Genomic DNA, 19,510 nt, shown 5'->3' on the forward strand with positions numbered 1-19,510 from the left:
AATTTATTAAAGAATCAAAACAGAACAATTATTGACAAGAGAAATAAGTAGCCAGACACACCGAACATGGTTCTAAGGAAATAAGGAAGCCTTTGCCTAAGGTGGCCCTCCAATTTCACCACGCTGTCTCAGAGGGAAGTGAGTGGAGTGATTGTTCTGTTAGCCACCTCAGCCTCTCGGAGGAATCGTCCCAGAAGCCATCTCTTCATCATTCTGGCAAATTCCTTCTCTGGTCCTTCCACTCTGGCCTCTTCCTGCCCAACTCTGCCTTCTTTCCTCCTACTCAAAGTCTGGCCACAACAAAGCAATCCCAACATAGAAAGCAGGTCTGGAGAGAGATCAGTATACTGGGTGACTATCAAAGGAATGATGTGTGTTTCTGCAAAAATGCATTCTGCCCTTCCTAAATTATCATTTCAAAACACCCTCAACATTGGAAAGATCTTTCTCAAGAAATAAACACTCCTGAAAATTCCTGCAAGACTTGCCATGATGGTGACACCAGAAGTCCTTCACCTTATAATTCAGAGAGCTTTATTAAAACCATCTCATCTGATCACTCAGCAACATTCAGCATATTGGGTTCCCTCTGTAGTTCTGGAAAATGCAGTGTCGGTGTGGGCAGCTGAATAATGGTCCCTAGATATATCCAAATCCTTGTGCTAAAACCTGTGAATAAGTTACCTCTCATGGGATAAGGTACTTGCAGATGTAATTAAGCTAAGGATCTTGGGATGAGAGCTCATCCTGGATTATTTGGGTGGGCCCCACGGGGGTCTTTACAAGGAAAGAGTCAGAAGAGTCAAGAGATGGAGATGGGAAGATAGAAGCAGAGGTTACAGTGATGTGGGGCCTTGAGCCAAGAAATACAGGCAACCTCTAAAAACTGGAAAAGGCATGGAAATTCTGCGGTACAGCCTCCAGAAGGAATGAAGCCTGATAGACCTAGTTTGAACTTCTGACTTCTAGAACTTCCAGGTATTAAATGCGTGTTGTTTTAAGTTACTAATTTAGTGGTAATTTGTTATAGCAAATGAATACAGGGGGAGTCAATGAAATCTACAGCCACCCTCCAGGTAGCTTTACTGGAATTTTATCACTATTAAGGCATTTCTTGTTTTTGTTTTACTGAAGGTCTTTAGATTGTATCATCCAAAAGAGCTTCCTGAATAGCATGAACTTTTAAAGTCTGGAAGGAACAGTCATGCTTACAGTGACCCAGCACACACACTTGGAGTCTCCTCTTTCATTGCCACTTCCCTCCCCCTCCCGTCTGTCATTCCCCTCCTTCCCAGCTTAACCAAAGTCTGAGTCTTGATGGTAGTATTTGGTTATAAGACAGTGCAGTGGTACAGTCAGATCTTTTGGGTCCGCACCACATCAAGTAATAATATTATACAGTATAAATGACACTCCTACTTTCTCAAATGGAATAAGTAACAGTTCAACATACACTACATTCTAGCTCAGCGACAAATGGCTGATACTTTTGTTGTCCTTGCAAAGTATCTTTTGCAACTTCCCAGTCTCCCGTGATCACAGGGGACACAGTTACACAAACATTGCTTCTGTTTTTATAAGAAATTAAGTAATTAAAAAATAAAGGTAAATGAAAACTTTTTAGCAACATATATTTTAATTATAAAATTAGTAAGCACAGACTCCCCTTTCCAATTACTTTTCAACTCAAATCAATAAAATTTCAAAGAACTACACATTTACTTTTAAATTTCAATAAGGAAAAAAATCTGAAGCAATTAATGACTGTTATCAATTATAATGCATTAACCATGAGAAAACTCCATCAACCCTTTTTAAGTACTACTGAATATTCTAAACTCAGTAACAATTAACGGAGGTTAGCCATAAAAAATAAATCAACTCCTGAGCTTAAAATGATCTCAACAACCCAAACAGGTCTAAATGAACCTACAGTGAACCTAGGGAGAGAGCGGTCTCACGCTATATGACCTTCTTTGCAGTAATGGCAGGGTTTGATCCCAAAGGGAATACCTCTTGTTTCACTTGTCCTGTTAATATATCAATGATAAGTACAATTGCCAGCCATTAGGTTTTAATTATATAACCATGATGACACAGGATATCTGTATTTCACTTCTACTTATCTTGTATATAATAGAATTTGTCATCATCAGCAGGACAGTACTTCATAAATTACCAAATGAAGTGGCCTTGATGACTAGTACTTTCCTTCACTGAAACCTGTAGGAATAATGTTGGTCAGCAAGAAGCAAGTACTTATCTCCTCATAGTCCAAACTCCCCTGATACCATTTGGGTGATCACTGAATTCCCTCTTTCCACATAGCCCATTTCCAAGGCACTGACCCCTGACACATGCCAAGCACAGAACTCCCTTGAGTTCTCTTGCTTTTCATTGGGGATTTGTCATCAAAGACAGAAGTATAACCTAATAACTATATTTTAAAAGACTTGAATATATGGGAAAAATCAACACAATCACATAGAAACACAAATCAGGGGTCAAAATACTATCAAAAAAAATCTTTTTAAAGTCTCCATTATAAAAACCATTATTGCTTCACTCTGAGAAAAGCGACACCGCCGAAAAGGTTAAACAGAATGAATGTACAATGTTGGTGATATTAATGATTACCTCAGATAGCTACATAAACAATTTTCCAGAGACAATTGCTATCAATTAGAAAAAGCTAGAGTACACAGATAAGCAGGCCTTGCCCTGCTTTGCTCCATCAGATAGAGAAGCAGCCTTAAGACATGGGTCTTTACTAAAATAGACTCTCACCTTGCCAGGCCCACAACCTAAAAGTTCACTTCTTTATCTGAGACACAACCCATTAATTACCTGTCACGTGACAAAACATATAAAAATAAAAACCTTGGTCTTTGAACATTTGCAAGAGATTCAGGTTGTTTGACTAAATGTATAGTAAAATGGCCAAGATTTAGCAAGTTCTGGGTATGAAAACTAATATTAGAACATAGAAAGGCCTTTTCAGAAAAAAAAAAAAAAAGACCCACAGCTGGCTTTGGAGAGGAAGGAGAGTGCAAGCCAGCACGTGACAGTGAAGGACTGTGTGCCCCCAGGTAAAAATAAAGGACAGAGGAGCCCACACAAAGACAGGCCAGAAAGGTGCATTTAGAGAATGGCAAACAAAACAGCCAAGATAAGGTCAAGGACAAATGTAAGACAGAAGGGAGTGAAAGCAGGAACGGCTTGAGTTTGCAGGCAAAGGCAGAACTCTGAGTTTGACAGAGGGGGATGATGGGAAGCCACGTGTCTATTTAGAGGGTTGGCAAGTGGTGGTTGTAAAGTTGGTCAGTGTGAAACAAAGAAAGGATGAGAGGGAATCAGAAGTTCTTTAGAAACAATGATTTAAAATCCTTGAATGCAAGCTACGTACAGGCGTATTTCAGCATGAGCATAATAAACACTGTGTAGCAGTATAATGCATTTTCCTTATTTTACATCTGTTCCCAACCATTTTCATGGGTTCACATATGTGTGATCCATTTCTTAAATTAGGACAGGCTACTTTCATTAAAAAGCAATATGCCACACCACTGTCACATTAACTGTCCTCAGAAAGGTTCAACAGCTGCTTGACAGAAATGGGCATTTTGACAGGAAATATCTCAGGACCAAGTAACCCACGCTGGAGAACACCACTGGAGGAAACATAGCAGTACCTTACATTAGCTCAGCAGGGAAAGTAGCTAAATTGTTCTTCCTACTGGATAATAGACTAACATTTAGTCCAACAGCTCTAATTTGTAGTGAAATTTTTGACTTTCTCTTCTGAAAACTGAAAGTCAGGACAATGGCTTTCTGCATAATGCTTGTCTACAAATTCTGTGACTATTCACACATGGTGTAGGGAGCTGAGTGAAGAGTTTTCAAAATAGCAAAGCCAACCTAAAGAATATTAGCCTTATCTTTTAGCTAAATACCATATATGTGAGAATATCTTAACTCAAAGGAGGCAATATGCTGATAAGATTTTCCACACAAATGCTAGTTTTAGTAATAACTTGTAATAATGGAAAAAAGAAAATTAAGTTTGGATGAATAATAGCGGGCTAAAAAAAGATACCAACTTGGCTTTTAAATTCTTAGTGGGGCTTAGTGCTTTGATTTTAAAACTAATAATCACAGAGATAGAAAAAAGACAATTTAACATCTCAGCACTCAAATCAACATCGTAAGAGTGAATGAAGAAAGAAAGGAAGAAGGAAGGAAGGAGGGGAGTTGGCTAGCAGTTAGTTAGGAGGGAAACTGAGGAAGGAAGGGAAGGAGGAAGGGAGGAAACTAGACCCCTTTGAACAAAGAATCATAACTTCATTTTTAATATTCTTACTTTATACAACTGAAAATTTTATTTAATTCCTTAAGAAAGAAAACATCCATGGCTAGACTGTACAACTGTATCTCAGGGACCATGTGATATTTATTCACAGTCAGAGAAGTCTTTGTATTTATTCTTGGGTAATAAGGACTAAATACTCAAAAAGAGATTCCTGCAGAGGGGCAAGTAACTAGACAATAGGATTTATGGTTTCAAAGTCTGAAAGATACCTCATTACGAGAAATGCCTTTTTTCCCCTCTGTGTACATATTCTATATTTTTTCTGAAGCATGATTTACTTCTACTTTTAACAATGTACCACCTGATTTATCTTTGAGGTCTTTCGGTCTCAATTCATGATAATCCTTGTACATATTGTTCCTAAAAACTCAAAAATGGGTTTCTGAGTTATATAATAATGAACTTCATTCTTTTGTACAAATTAAACCAGGTATTATAAAGTCTGGGTAAATGAAAAACTGGGTTAAAAAAAACTGACCAATCTATAGCAGGCTCAGCGTTTTTTGAGAGAGATTAAGGTGCATACAGTCAACTAGTTATGAAGGTCACCAAGCAAAATGTTGCAATCTTAAAGTGCCGTTGACATGTAGTCAGTGTGCAGCAGCAGCTTAGGACTAATCCATGTGGCTTTTTCTCTTTACTCATTATTGTTTCAAAATCATTCATAAATATACATTATGAAGGTCTGTTATATTTGCAGCAAAATGTTCTAAAAATTAGGACAATTTTTTCTTTAAATTGAAATAAAAATACTTAAATAATATAACTTTTAAAAATCTGGCTCCCCATCCCAGCTTTTGTTATAGGAAAAGTGACCCACAAGTTCAAAATTTCACAATTGATTTCTTCATGGTAGACATTAGCAATGACAAATCTGTCCTTTAATTACTCATTATCCACCTCCTAACAATGTCTAAATTACCAAACTATTTCAGTTGGAGATTTTCTGATTTTCATGGGAAAGAGCTGAAAACCACAAACCACATTACATGTACCTTTAGCTTTCTAAGTCAAAATCAGAAGAAAGCACTCCTGGTATGGGGACTTCCATCCATCTTCTGCCTGCTCCTGACCTGCTGTTTTCCTGTTGAGGATGACAGTTCCTTGAAAAGCAAACACCTCCCCACGCTGAATGGAAATGTTCATCTTCTCAGTCCATGTTGCATGCACAAATCTCCCTGAGAATCATTTAGTGAGTGAATCGGACTTGCAGCCGATAAGCACAAAGCTGACCTTTAAACCCTAGCCTTTAATAGAGCATTGGGTTATTTCACTTTGTGTTTGCTCAACAGTTCCAGGGGTCACAGGGTCTGGGTTTATGGAGGTGGGGTGAGCTGGGGAACCTTGTTCCAACTCCCATGTTGCAACTGATGGAAGAGGGTTGGAGACTGGGCTGGTAGAGGCCTCAAGCCCCAATCTCAAGTGTGCCCAATATCACAGGTGTTAGAACACATTCTGAGGTCTTCAGTATCTAGAGATGACTGGATTATACAAGGCTGAGGACTAGCCCTTAGCTACCAACTACAGGGTAAATGAGAAAAAGTCTTGGGGGCTGGGGAGGAAGCTTTTTGCCCCTTCATTTTCACCTTGTTCCAGTGCTGCACCAAGTGATAGAGCTTGAGATAAAAGGAGAAATCAGCAAAATTGATCCTGTCTTTATTAAGAAATTAATATTTTTTCCATCATGGATATTTTTGCACTGATTCTGACTTTTTGAAAATAGTGCATTCAAATAACATCTGCCTTGATTACTTAGTCTTTTGGCACCCCCTTCAATTTGGTGCCCAAGGCAAGTGTCTCATTCCCCTGCCCTGTCCCTGGCCCTGCCCTGTCACCTCACTGCTCCCATCTTAAATCTTCACGTAAAAGTGGAGGCAGATCTAGGCAGGTTGGTGGAGATGCTTACAGCTGAGGTGAGAAGGGGAGAGAGCCCAAAGTCATACAGAAAAACATTACTGAGCATGTACTGTGCGCCAGGCATGTGCATTCCTTCTGGTCCTCACCTATGAGGAAGACCTACTAATCTTCAGCTGAGAAAGCTGAGGCTGTGAGGAACTCACTTCCTTCCACTTTCCTCCATCCCAGGAACAGGGACTACAAACCACGTGGCACTAAAGCAGAGACCTGGGAGCTGTCTCTGATTCCTCCTCTCTAATCCACTGAATCTACTGCCAACACTTGTCACTGTTTGTGGTCACCCAAGTAGTAACTGGAGGAGTAAAGTTCAAAAGATGGTCTGTTTGATGACAGTGTGCACTCCTTTTGCCATATCTGCCGCTTCTCCAAAGAAAATTGGGCTCCTTGAATTGTTTTGATGTCTTATTGTCTGGTCTAGGACAAGGCTAAGGTATTTTTAAGTGCTGACTATTTTGCAAATTTATGCAGTATATTTTAGTTTAATCTTGAATAAAAGCTCTATCTCTGGCCCAGGACACTACTCTGAGCACTGGATTCCAGCCACCTGACATCTCCTCGTTGATATCTCACACATATCCAAACAAACAGGTTCAGAACAAGACTCTTGATCTTCCCCTCAAACCGTGCTTCTCCCCACTTTTTTCCATCTGAGGCACTGGCACCACCAACCACCTAGTATTCAAGCCAGAAACCTGGCAATTGTCTTTGACACCTCCCTCCTCCTTCCCATCCAAACCATCACCAACACCTGTCCATTTAAGTAGTAAAAACAATTACAGCCATACTTACTAAAGCATTCTCTATGTGCCAGGCACTCTTATGATGCATGTACAGCATTATTAACTTGTTCAGTATTCATAACAACTCCATGAGATGGCTCCTATCATTATTCCCATTTTACTACTAAGAAAGTGGTGGCATAGGGAAAGTCCATTTGCCTAAGGTCATATACAGTTAGCAAGTGAGGAAGTTTGTATTCTAACCCAGCCATTCTGGCTTTAGAACACACACTTTTAACCCTTACACATTATATCCCTAAAATAATCCCCGATCCATTCACCTTCCTGGTTTTCCACTGCCCTGTCTTCATCCAAGCTGCCATCGTCACTCACTCTAGCAATTGCAAAAGCCTCTAAATGGTCATCTTGGTTCTATTTCTACCTCACTTCCACATATCAATCTTCATGACGCAGTCAGCATGATCTTAAAGTTCATATAAGATCACGCCATTTCCTCTGCTGAAATCGTCAAAACTGTTCAGCTGCTCTCTGAATAAAATTCATGCTCCTTAATAGGTCTACAAGGTCCTATGTGAACTGCCCCCTGCCCTCTTCCCAGATTTTGTCTCCTACCCTTCTTCACCTCACTTCCTGCCTTTCTATCTCACTGGCCTTCTTGCCCTTCCTTAAATCCAGCAAATTCTTTCCTGCCTCATGGCCTTTGCACATACTGTTCCTCTGCCTGCAATGCTTCCCTCCCCCTCTAGATGGCTCCATCAAATCCTCGATACATCTCAGAGTTTGTCCCTGATGCCCCCTTCCCAGACTAAAATAGGTCTCCCTGTTATACTCTCTCAGCACTCTCTTCTTTTCCTTCATAGTAATTTTTAAAAATTTGCAGTCCAGAGGAGAATATAAAGTGGGAGAAGAATTTTGCAAATCATATATCTGATATGGAACTTATATCTAGAATATATAAAGAACTCAATAATAAAAAGACAACACTATTTAAAAACAGCCAAAGGCACAGAAATTGAAGCAACAATTAAAAATCTTCCAACAAAAAGAAGTCCCAGACCAGTCCCAGACACCTGAATTTTACCAAAGTTACAAAGAACTCATACCTATATTGTAGAAATTATTCCACAACATTGAGAAAGATAGTATCCTCCCCAACTCATTCTATGAAGCAAATATCACCTTGATATCAAAGCCAGGAAAGGACACAACAAAAAAAGAAAACTACAGACCAAATATGCCTCATGAATATAGACGCAAAAATCCTCAACAAAATCTTAGCAAACCTTATCCAACAACACATCAAAAAAATAATTCATCACGACCAGGTGGGCTTTATCCCAGAGATGCAAGGTTGGTCCAACATACACAAATCTATAAATGCAATTCACCACATAAATAAAAGCAAGAACAAAGACCATATGATTCTCTCAATAGACGCAGAAAAAGCATTTGACAAAATCCAGCACACTTTTATGATAAAAACTCTTAACAAAATAGCCATAGATGGGACATACCTTAAAATTATTAAGGCCATATATGATAATCCCATAGCCAATATCATAATGAATGAGGAAAAATTGAAATCATTCCCGCTTAGAACCAGAACCAGAAAAGGTTGCCCACTATCTCCACTTCTATTTAACATAGTGCTGGAAGTCCTTGCCAGAGCAATCAGACAAGAGAGGGGAATTAAGAGTGTCCAAATGGGGGCAGAAGAGGTCAAACTCTCACTCTTTGCTGACGATATGATATTATATCTAGAAAACGTGAAGGATTCAACAAGAGACTCCTGGAATTGATGAATTCAGTAAAGTCTCAGGATACAAAATTAATGCACATAAATCAGTGGCATTCATAGACGTCACAATAACAGTCAAGCCGAAAATCAGATCAAAGATGCAACACCCTTCGCAATAGCATCAAAGAAAATTAAATATTTAGGAATATATTTAACAAAGGAGGTGAAAGACATATGGAGGGAGAACTATGAAACATCGAGAAAAGAAATTGTAGAAGATTTAAACAGATGGAAAACCCTACCATGCCCATGGATTGGCAGAATCAATATTGTTAAAATGTCCATACTACCTAAAGTGATCTACAGAATTAATTCAATCCCTATCAAAATACCATCATCACTCTTTACAGATCTCGAAAAAATAATTCTGTGTTTCATATGGAACCAGAGTAGACCTTGTATAGCCAAAACAATCTTAAGCAAAAAGAAAAAATTGGGAGGCATCAGTCTACCAGACTTCAAGCTTTACTACAAGGCTATAGTAACCAAAGCAGCATGATACTGGCACAAGAATAGAGATATTGACCTTTGGAACAGGATTGAGAACCCAAATGTAAAATCATCCTCATATTGTCACCTAATCTTTGACAAAGCAAACAAAAATATACATTGGGGAAAAGAATCTCTATTCAATAAATGGTGGTAGGAAAACTGGATAACTACATGCAGAAGATTGAAACGGATCCCCACCTCTCACCTCTCACAAAAATCAACTCACGATGCATAACAGACTTAAACCTAAGACGTGAAATCTTAAGAATTCTAGAAGAAAATGTCAGGAAACATTGGCCTAGGCAAAGAATTTATGAAGAAGATCCCTAAAGCATCCACAGCAGCAGCAAAAATAAACAAATGGGACCTCATCAAATTAAAAAGCTTCTGTACAGCTAAGAAAACTATCATTAGAGCGAATATATAACCTACAGAATGGGAGAAAATATTTGCATTTTACACATCTGATAAAGGGCTGACAACAACAATCTATATAGCACTTAAGAAAATTAACAAGAAAAAAATCACATAACCCCATCAATAAATGGACAAAGAACATGAAAAGAAACTTTCAAGACAGAATAATTGCCAGCAAACATATAAAAAACTGCTTAACATTTTAATCATTGGGGAAATGCAAATCGAAACCACAATGAGCTATCACATAACTCCAGTGAGAATGGCCTTTATCGAAGAGTCCCGAAACAACAAATGCTGGCGTGGATGTGGAGAAATCGGAACACTCTTACGCTGCTGGTGGGACTGCAAACTAGTACAACTCCTGTGGAAAGTAATTTGGAGATATCTCAAAGAGCTAAAAATAGAAATACCATTTGATCCAGCAATCCTACTACTAGGCATCTACCCAAAGGAATAAAAGACATTCTATAATAAAGACATCTGCACTTGAATGTTTATAGCAGCACAATTGCAAAGATGTGGAAACAATCCAAGTGGCCATCAATACATGAGTGGATTAATAAAATGTGGTATCTGTATACCATAGAATACTACTCAACTACAAAAAACAATGGTGAACTAGCACCTCTTATATTACCCTGGATGGAGCTTGAGCCCATCCTTCGAAGTGAGGTATCACAAGAATGGAAAAACAAGCACCACATGTACTCGCTATCAAATTAGTACTAACTGATCAACACCAAGGTGCTCACATGGTAGTAATATTCACTGGGTGCTGGTCAGGTGAGAGGGGGTGGTGGGGTGGGTAAACTCACAACTAATGGATGCAGAGCACACTGTATCGGGGAAGGGCATGCTTGTAGCCCTGGCTTGGGCGAGGCAAAGGCATTATATGTAACCAAAATGTTTGTTCCCTCTGAAATAAAAATAAAAATAAAAATAAAAACAGCCAAAGGATCTGGAATATTAGTAAGCAATAAAAGAAATGAAGTACCAATACATGCTATGGCATGGATAAACTTTGAAAACATTATATTGAGTGAAAGAAGTCAGTCACAAAAGGCCACATGTTGTATGATTCCATATATGTGAGATGTCTAGAATGTGTAAATCCATGGACACAGAAAGTAGATTCATGGTTGCCTAGGGCTGGAAGGGGGAATGAGGAGTGAGTGCTAATGAGTATGAGGTTTCCTTTGGGGGTGCTAAAATGATCTAAAATTAGACAGTGGTGATAGTTGCAAGCAGTGAATATACTAAAAATCACTGAACTGCATACACTTTAAATGGGTGAGTTGCATGGTACGTGGATTACTCAATAAAGATGTTATAAAAAAGACTGGAATATACTTTTCACTACACTTTAAAACTGGACCGATGTTTGGCATTTACAAAGACAGGTATGGCTTACAGAGTATCTATAATTTACTTTTGAGCAGGGAAGATGAATTTTAGATGAAATTTTCTCATAAAGAATTTCTGATCTCCCTCTTTCTTATAATTTCTAGTCACTTATCTCTGCCATTGTTTGTAGGCAGCATTGCAATCCTGGCATCAGATTTATAAAATTTTAGAGTGGGACAAGATGTAAGAGATCATGTAATTTTTTATTTTAGAGAAAAGGAAACTGATAGAAAGAATAAACATCCTTTCCAAGATCATAAAAGTATTGAGAATGAGAATCAAACCTTTTCAAACCAAAGCTTTGTTTTTTCTTTTTCATTTTTCTTTTCTTTTTTGAGACAGAGTGTCACTCTGTCACTCCAGCTAGAGTGCAGTGGTGTTATCATAGCTCACTGCAACCTCAAATTCCTGGGCTCAAGCAATTCTCCTGCCTCATCTCCGAGTAGCTGCAACTACAGGCATGCACCACCACGCCTAGCTAATTTTTTCTATTTTGGGGAGAAATGGGGTCTTGCTTTTGCTCAGGCTGGTCTCAAACTCCTAACCTCAAGTGATCCTCCCGCCTCGACCTCCCAGAGTGCTAGGATTACAGACGTGAACCACCATGTCTGGCCTGTTTTTTATTTTTCAACAGCACCATAGAAAATGTAGAGTAGTAAATGGCATTTTGCATAACAGCTCCAGCCCCAAGTTCTCCACAATTGAGTCTCAAGCATGGAAAAGGCATTCTATTTGAACCATGTAAAGAACAAGGATGAGGTCCACACAATGATTGCTTTTTCTTGAATTCATTCCTTCAATAATCCTTGACTGTATGCTTGGCTTTGTATTAGCCACCGTGGGAATAAAGACTTACAAGTTTTTAAAATCAGCATAGAGTAGGAAGATCTCTAACCCCCAGAGTTAGGTCTTCACAGATACTGACCTCTTGGACCAATCACCTCCATTATTCAATGCCTAAGCAGAGACGGAAAGCATCCCACATCGGATGTTGAATTTGATTTTGAATTCTCTTTTCAATCTTTCCAGCAAAAAAAATGTCTTTTCCACTCTTAGATAATACATCTTTCCTTCTTTCTCTGCTCTGTTAATCACTTGGTTTTGAGATCCTGAGAGATCTAACCCAATTTTAGGGTCCCTCATTATCTCATGTTTTCTTCTGTCAATATCAGGGAGAAATGTGAATTGAAAAGGTGATTTTGTTTCTTAGTGTTGCTGTGGGTCGATTATGGAGGCATAACTTTAGTTAAATCATCAATTATGATTCAAATTAAAACACTGGTATTAACATAATACTTTAAAAAAATAATCAGACTTGTCCATCTGTAGAGATAAGCATTTGACTCTAAAAGTTAATTTTTTACTTCTATATTCATTGGCTACCTCCCTTTTCCAACTTTCATCTATTTCACAAAGTTTAAACTGCCTAAAAGAATTGTGGCTTCATTCCAAGGGGATCTTTTATTAATAGGCAGAGAAGAGAGAACTGTATTATAAGAGTCAATGACGTTCAAGATGGATTTTTATTTCTCCATTGCGTCTGGCTGATGATGACAAATGGATGTGCCTGGGACCAGTGTTGGTTTAAGTGGCTTGGAGAACGTGAACATACTGTTTTGACATTACTATTATTGCTCTACTCTCTGAAATATATTTTTAAAGCATTTTATCAGCTGCTTCACTGAATTTCTCTGCAAACTATTACCTTCTCATATAATTCAGTAAAACAGAAAGCATACAGTCTCTTTAGACTCTCAGAGCAAAGCATTTAAAAATAAGTTGAAAGTATTTATGGAGCTTATAGGAATGCATTCGTTCAGACTGTTTTGGTTGTCACGGAATAGAAATTCTTTAAGAGAACCAGGTTCCTCTCTATTTTATGGGACTATGAAATAGAGTTTTGTATGTGATAGTTATAAATATATTTAACCATCCATTTAACTATCATTCAGTAACCAGATTGTATTATCTAGGCTTATTAATAATTCTCTTTCAGAGGTTTTTTTTTTTTTTTTTTTTTCCATTTGGGCATTAGATAGCATCTATCGTAGGCAGAGATTAAAGGGGAAAAGGTGGTGAATTGTGATTCTATCTAACTTCTGATTTGTTTGTCATTATAGAAATACTTAAGGGGGAAAGAGGATGAAACTAGTGCAAATTGTGAGGTTTTGGGCTTTGCTTTCTGGTGTCATACATTTCGCAAACTTCTCCTAATTATTACTATAATAGTTAAGCTCTATTGGACACCACAATATTTGGAAGGGAGGAAGACAGGGAAGGAGAAAGAGAGAGAGGAAGGATTGATTCACGGATTTAATTGCCAACATTTAAAAACCTTGAGATTTTGCACTAAAATGCAGATTTTTATATTTTCTTATAAAAACAGGAAGACTCTAAGCCTGCATTGCCACAGGACAATTCTGAGAAGTAGCTGCTCTGTTTAGATTAGGCCAGCTACATTCACCATTCATCTTTTCCTGGCCAGACTCATCAAATTCCTTTACCTACCTGGTCCCTAAAGGCATTCTGCCCATCGGACCCTTCCGATGTAGGCCATCTCTCCTATCATTCTTACTATTAAAATGAACACTTGGCATCTGATTAGGAGATATAAATGCATAAAAAATGAATGAGAGAATATATGCCTTCTAGTCTTACTCTGATCTGAGATTCTAATACATCTTCCTAAATAAGAAAATAGAGTATAGATCCCTACTTTTTAACAATTTTCATCAGCTGACCAAAAATCTGGATTTCTCCAACATCATTTTAAAAGGCAACAAGCTAATCGCTTAAAGATAGGAACCATATGTTTAAAGAACATCTCTGAAAATATTATATCTTTGGTATTTGTACAAGTGTTTTCTCAGAGTTCTTTCGCCTTTCCTATTTTTGATTTTTAAATAAAAACAGAGCTGTTTTAACATCAATATGTCATCAAATAACACATTTAAGCAACAGATTACCAAGAAAAATCAAGCAATATCAACAGACAGGAATATAAGACCCTGCCTCGTCCTATGCTTCCCTGAAATAGCACATCAGATTTCCCAGTGAGGACATTTGCCTTTAAAGAAAGACACATTCGAAAGCTACTTTAACTCTTCAGAGTCAAAATGGTGGCAATTATTCAGTAATTGCTTTCGTGTTTGAAAGCAGAACTTCTCAAACATAAATAAATCACCTGGGCATTTTTTTAAATGCAGATTCTGATTCAGCAGGTCTAGGGTAGGGCCTGAGATTGTGCACTTCTTAACCAGTCCTTAGGGGAAGTCCACGGGGCTGGCCTAGGGCCCACACTCTGAATAGCCAGGGTCTAAAGAAATATAGCAATGTAACGGAAAAGAGACATATTTTAAGACTAAATGAAAGTAGTCATTGGGGCTGATAATACCTGCCAGACAAATTATCTCAGTATCATTTCTAACAGCTAAAGCAGCCACGTTTGGCTGATTGCGTCCAAGCTCTCTTTAGACACTTAGCAGGCTCCAGCCCCTGATGCATTGGGTAGTGCTGAAGTAAGTAAGACCATAGAAGAGATTTTTAATCAGAGATTATTTGAAGTTCTCTACGAAATGCTTACAGAAGACTGAAATTATGGTCTGTCGTTTATGTTCTGAATAATTGCTTTCTTCTCCCATTTGCAACATCATTGCCTCTCAGTGAGTTAAACATTTCAATCCTTTCAGGCAACTCAGTAGGGTACTAGTTAATGCATTTGCTGCTAATACTTTAGCTATTAGTTTCAATTTCTTCCGCCAGATCTTTTATAAATGGTAAAATTGACTGAGTCAAGCATCTCTTCCCTCCCTCAGAGTGCAGTAAATGTATCAGTAGCCCGAAAGAATGAGTGTCCCTCCCTGAACACCCAATTTACTACTGAGGAGGGAATTAAGCACTGGGAGAATTAGACTCACATTATTCACAATGAAAAACAAAACTGCAAACCAATAGTATCATTACAAGAAAGGTATTTAGATAGAGCTTCAGACATCTACATGGCCTTTAATCCTCAAATATGTTACATATTATAAATGCTCTAAAAGGAAAAAAATCAAGTACTTTTCCTGTAGATATTTTTAATTGTGAACGTATTTATTTGCATTTGCGGTGCACACTAGCACATTTTTACTTTCGCAAGACATTTTGGTAAATAGAGCAGTTAAATTTCAGTCATTCAGTTCTAAGAAATCACTTCAAACCACACAGATTAGACAGTGGCTAACATCTTTCCTGCCGACCCCATTTTTTTTTGCTCCCACTTCCTCTAAAAAGAATATTATTCTGTGTTCTTTAAAGAGATTTTATTTAGCATATTTTCTTAATGGCATTTTAGAATGTGTTATCTAGTGAACTCTATCATTTAAATAGCAAAATAAAAAGGTTAAAATGACAGGCTTATCTATCTGAGATTTATCTTTCTAAAAATAAGCAGAAGTTATTATTTCTTTTCTTGTTCTATACTGCACTGGGAAAATGAATCTACTGGTTTAAATTATAAGGCAAACATCATGAAGGGCATCATAGAGTTCAGAGCTGATCAGACAAATTGCACTGAAAAACAATTTACTCTCAATTATATGCATCAGTAATGGCAGAAGTGACACAGAAAATGTTCAAACCACTGTGTTGGGTTTGTAATGTTCGTGATTTATTATTAATTTTCTGCACCAGATTTCTTTTTATCTCCTTAACATGTTGTACAGACTAATGTTTAAATAATTTTCTTTCATTCCTTGAACCTACCCTAATCAAAGTGGGGGAGAACATGAAAATTTTATTTTGTAATTTACTAAGTAATGATTGACTATCTTGATAATTAATTATTTGGCTGTGAGGTCATATCTCTGGAGGTCTTCTATAGTTATGACTAACTGTCAGGTAGTAGAATGTTCAGGGGTCTCATCCAGACCTGACTGGTCATAGAAAAGACAAGGAACAGGTAAAATTTGGAGCAAGTGCTTCCTGGCATCTTGATTTCTATTTACTAACGTCTACCCCTGAAAAATTGTCACAATTTTAGTTGACAAGCACTTCATGTGCTCTTTTTATAGGGTTATTTGTATTTTAGCAGAAGATTCCAAAAGACTGAAAAGTTGTAAAGCCACAGAGAAAAATACTGAAGCATAGGGATTTTCAGGCTACAAGCTCTGTATCTCCTGAAATTTAATTAAAAACTGTGCATATGTTTTTATACGCACTATTTTCTAGGCAATGGTACAGATTCTCAAATGATTCTGCAACACCCAAAAGGTTAAGAACTACTGCTAATAAAGGAATTTGAGTCATCAAGAAAAAAAATTCATCAGAGTCTCTTTGGAGAGGTTAGATCCAGTCTTGGGTTTCAGAGTGAGGCAAGCCTGGGGTCAAGTCTGAATTCTGCCACCTACTCCCTGTGCCACCTCAAGCAAATTACTTAGTCTCTCGGAGCTACAGTTCTTTTTTCTATAAAGTGGAGGTAAAACCAGTACCTATCTCACTGAGTTGTTGTGAGGAGTAAGTTTAATGTTTATAAAGAGCTTGGCCCAAGGTTAGTACACTATATTCTCAATAAATAGTAGCTGCTACTCCTTATTGTCACACTTATTTATTTTACTAGCATTATAAAATACACTGTGAAGCGAGAGGCTTTATCCACCAAATTAAGGCAGATTATTCTACCACTTCTTGCAGATGGCTAATGAAATAGGGATGTGCCTAATTAACTTAATGAGTAATCCATCTTTGACCAAGTTAAAGCTAAACAGAATTGTTCTCTAAAGTGATCTGATTTTACTTACTTTAACCATATCTAATCTAGTGAAATAAAATAACTGTAGCTTTTATAGATTCCCTGGCCTTCCAAGAATTTCCTAAACTATAGAACAACTATGATATCTATACTAAGTGCATTTCGTACAGCATGAAAAATATGCAAGGATTTGTATTCAGCTATGTTCAAGACAACATCTTAGTGTTAAAAAACTGGTGTCTTCTCAAATGGCCATTAGTGGGACTTAATAGATATTATGGCACATCTATAGTACAGATTGCCATGTAACTATTAAAAATAATTTTAAGGAATAAGTTCAATGACATGGAACAATGTTCATCATACAATAAGTGAAAAAGGCAGTCCACAAAATTATATGAAGTCTGATCCTGTTTGTGTACAACATTGAGCACAAAAAAATGCCTGGAAGGAAATACACCAACATTTTAATGGTGGGTGGCAAGATAATGGGTGAGTTTCTACAATGAGCATTTATTATTTGTGTCATCAGAATAGCTGCATTTCAGTAGCAAGGCACTGCTGAGTTCATAGCCCCAGCCCAAATGATTAAATATTAGGAAAATATGTATGTGATTAAAATTCTTTAACGGTAATATGTAGCAAGGAAATCAGTGTACTTGAAGCTTCAAAATCCAAACAGAACAAAACATGTTTTAAACTGCTACCTTTTGGCTCTGTGTTTAAAACGAATGTGTTAAATCCCACTTTCCATTGGCCCTGCAAGATACAGAGGGGGGAAATTCTTCCTTTTGTTCCTGCCCAGATTCTTCCCCTTGGAACCAGTGGGCTCTTCAACTGCCAATGAGAAGTTTCCTCGAGGTGCTTTTCAAATGGCATTGAAAGTCTGCAACAGTGACCCAGAAGCCTGGGAAAAATACCCAGTTTCTCAGGCTACCAGCCCCACCCTCTTCTGGCCAAGACACCCAGCAGAGTAGAGCTAGTACCCAAAAGCTGATCTGCTTCTATGCATGAGCAAGAACAATTTTCCACCCAGTTCATGTAACCCTGTTCCCCTCACTGCTGTAGGGGGTTACACAACTTGGCTTCCCTCCTGGACAGAGGGGAGACTCATCCCACAGTATCTATTTGGGCCCTGCTATTGACAAAGAGATTGGTTTGGCCTGATTAGTAAGAACAGAGGACTGTTTCCTGTAACCAGGGCCAATTAGGAGACAAAGAAGTATCTGAGTGCTAAAGGAATTAAGATTTCTATGTAAGTTTGTTACTAGAAAAAATGATGAAAGGACGGGGCCGGGGTGGTGGGGGGGGGGGGGAAGAATTCTCTCTTCACACCATCTCATTTTTAAATTTGATAATAATATTTTAAAGACCCCATTGATACTATATTTTTCAAACGCACAGATAATTATGTTACTGCTTCGTGAAACAAGTTTAAAAATGAAATATGCTGCTTGGGGAATTTTCACGGTGATTAGAAATTGCTTCAAAAGTATACTTGATTTGGACCTTGAGTCTCATGGTGAACAAAACTATTTCCCAAGAATTAAGAAGACATACTTGAAAGCAGTTAGTCAGCAAACATTGTTAAGTATTCTCTAAGTGTTAATGAACCCCTATGGGTGCAAAACTATTCATTCAGGTCACAGTGCCACCACTGAGGACACTGATACAATAATCTGTTAAATGCTATCCTCTTTGTAAGAGTTATTGACACTTTAAAAAAGCAGAAGCCCATCCTTAAGAAATGGTTGCACTAACTTGGTAAATACGGTGCATTATAACCCAAATACACAGGTAAAGGTAAGTGTAGGTCATTAAACTTTGGCCCAAATGATCAATGATGAAAACATAGTCTTTTAAAGGTCTCGACTTAGTATCTTATTTTGTCTAATATGAATATTGCCACTTGAGCTTTATTTTAATTAGTATTTACCTGATGTAGCTATGTCCATCTCATTACTTTCAAATTTTTTAAGTCACTATGTTTTAGGTCTGATGCTTATAAACATAGCTAGATTTTGTGTTTTTATGGAATTTGGAAATCTTTGTTTTTAAACTGAAGAATTTAGTTCATTTACCTTTATTGAGATTAAATATATATTTAGACTAATTTCAATTGTCTTATTTTGCTGTTTTCAATCAATCACACTTTTTCCTTTGGTGCTTCTGTTTCTTTCCTGCTGTCTATTGGTTTATTACATTTTCTTTATTCCTCTCCAATGGTTTGAAAGTCAAACATTTTATTTCTGTGGAGATTATCCCTAAATTTGTATACCAACCAAAATCTAAAGAGTCATTATTCTTCTCTAAAATAATAGAAAGACTATGGAAGACATTACTTACAACTCCTCCTTACCCCATGCTATTATAGTAGTTAAATACTATATTATTTTTAACAAATACCCATCAAAAATAGTAACTATTACTGTTATTGCTGTTATTTTACAAACAGTGCTTATTTATATTTCCAATTAAGTTTACCAGTTTCTTTGTTTGTTTATTCTTTTTTTCTGAAACCTACATCTTCTTTCTTGGTTCAATTCTCTTCTCATTCGAGTATATTCTTTAGCAGTTCTTTCAGCAAGGGTCTATGAGTGTTTACTTAGCTCAGTAGCTTATCTGGATAGATTTTTAAT

The 19,510-nt window shown here is 37.4% G+C and overlaps 1 protein-coding gene across 6 annotated transcripts in view; it reads right to left on the reverse strand.

Annotated features, from left to right (window-relative positions):
* THRB (thyroid hormone receptor beta) overlaps window positions 1–19,510 on the reverse strand; it is a 361,122-nt gene that overhangs the window by 314,470 nt on the left and 27,142 nt on the right. For 2 of the 6 annotated variants that reach the window (XM_069475448.1, XM_069475446.1), the window contains exon 1: window positions 5,365–5,538. The exons of the other annotated variants lie outside the window; for them this stretch is intronic. The gene's annotated coding sequence lies outside the window, so the exon portion shown is untranslated. Of the gene's footprint in view, window positions 1–5,364; window positions 5,539–19,510 lie in introns of those variants that run through there. 6 annotated transcript variants of the gene reach the window in all.

The sequence above is a fragment of the Eulemur rufifrons genome, chromosome 7 (genome assembly GCF_041146395.1).
Source record: "Eulemur rufifrons isolate Redbay chromosome 7, OSU_ERuf_1, whole genome shotgun sequence".
Lineage (NCBI taxonomy): Eukaryota > Metazoa > Chordata > Mammalia > Primates > Lemuridae > Eulemur > Eulemur rufifrons.